Source organism: Pteropus alecto, unplaced genomic scaffold (genome assembly GCF_000325575.1).
Source record: "Pteropus alecto unplaced genomic scaffold, ASM32557v1 scaffold103, whole genome shotgun sequence".
Lineage (NCBI taxonomy): Eukaryota > Metazoa > Chordata > Mammalia > Chiroptera > Pteropodidae > Pteropus > Pteropus alecto.
This window is the reverse complement of record NW_006436288.1, coordinates 13,311,492-13,313,381: the sequence shown is the minus strand read 5'-3', so window position 1 is coordinate 13,313,381 and position 1,890 is coordinate 13,311,492. Positions and strand designations below refer to the sequence as shown.

The window sequence follows — 1,890 nt, the reverse complement described above, 5'->3', positions numbered from 1 at the left end:
CCACCTAGGTCATCTAGTGTTAGCATCTGTATTAACTAGTTGGCTGCACTGCCTGAAATGGGGGTGTCCAGTAAGAGCTGGAGTCCAAACTTCTTGGGAGAGAACTGGGCTGACAAAAGAGACTGGAAGATGAGTTAACAAATCCTATGATAAGAATCACATCTGATTTCCAGTTCGTTTCTCTCTAGCACCCAGACCCGCCCCCCCACCCCGCCAGTGCAAAGGAAATAAGAGGCAATAGATATAAAGCATTTCTTCTGGTATTCATTCCTTCTTTGTCCCTCCCTTCCTACCTACCTTCCCTCCCTCCCTTCCTCCCTCCCTTCCTGTCTATCTTCCCTCCTTACCTCCCTCCCTAACTCTCACAAATATAGACTGACAACTATGTGCTGGGGAAAGTATTAGATCCTGGAGAATGTATTTTTAGCTCTTTGGATCCAAAAGACGCATCATTTTTGAGAGTATTTGAACAAGTATAGATTTTTCTGAAATCATCTACTTGACTGTCATCTATTTTAACTTGACCTGTCTTCCCATTAAATGTACCGCTATCAAGTGTTGTGACAGTACTAGGAAATAAGCAATTTGCAAAGCATTTGCACAAATTCGAAGTGGGGCTTACTACTTTGGCTTTCTCTATTAACTACTTAGCAATCGAAGCCACTCTTTAATTAAACATGTTGTTGAAAATAATTTTACAATATTTCCCATTAAGTTAACTTTGAGATTGCTTTTGTGTTCTTTGTCATCACATGTAGAATAATAAAATTCTGTTTTGCATATTGAATATGGTGAATGTTTTTCCATTTGAGTCACTAATAGCTCACTATTATCTAATTTCAGAAATGAGTTCAATACTCAATCTACAAATTATAAAGTAACCAACCAACTTCTCCAAATGAACCACAATTCAGAGTTAAGCTCACAAGCCAATTTTTCTTCATTTGTGTCAATCTGTAACAAGCCAAAGCTTGATGATCTACTTCAGCTAAATAGGTTGGACAGAATTTAGAAGTTCATTAGCAAGAAGTTTGTCTCTGAACTAAGATAGGCCATCAGAGGAATGACGTGAAGATGAAATGCAGTTTAGATCAATATCATTCAGTCTCTACTTTATGGTCGGAGAAGATCATTGAAGTGGCAACCCTGCTTCTTTTTTAATAAAATGCTTAAAAACAATGGAAATAATAATTGTACTGCTTTCAAGTTCTGTTGAATATTTGGACTATTAGCAAGAAAAATATGTTGTAAAAACCACCCTATGGCAAATATCAGGAAAGAAAGTATTGCCTGGGAAAATCTAATCTACTAAAATTTTGATTAGCGAATGAACTACCAATTTGGTTATACTGCTAGGCCATTCTGACAAAACAAACAAACAAACAAACAAACAAACAAAAACCCCCTATTTCTAAGGGATAAATCTGAGAGATCTCACAATAGCTTCATTTGATCATTAAAAAAATATTAAGTCTATGGCTATGCCACCTTGAATGTGCCCAATCTCATCTGATCTCAGCTAAGCAGGGTCAGGCCTGGTTAGTACTTGGATGGGAGACCACCTAGGAATACCAGATGCTGTAGACGTTAAAAAAATATATATATTGACTTGTTGCTATGGAAATATTCTGATGATTTACATGGCTGTGCTAGCCATGTTTGTTTGTTTATTAGAATTGTGATAACTTCCTTTACAAAAGTGCTCATTTTTATGTGGTTAAGAGGTCAGTGCAGATATTCTCCAAAGAATATCATCATCACCAATGAAATAAAATTAACATACTAAAAGATTCACTTTTAGCTGAGGAAATTGCCCTCTGGGTCTAAATCAGTCTATCAGTTAAGGCTTTATTAAACATTGACTAAGTGCTTAGCATATTTCTGGGCATT

General features: G+C 36.5%; 1 pseudogene; it reads left to right on the top strand.

The window, feature by feature from the left end:
* The first annotated feature begins 1,471 nt into the window (after positions 1-1,471).
* On the top strand, positions 1,472-1,587 carry LOC112480366 (annotated as a pseudogene).
* The last annotated feature ends 303 nt before the right edge of the window (positions 1,588-1,890 follow it).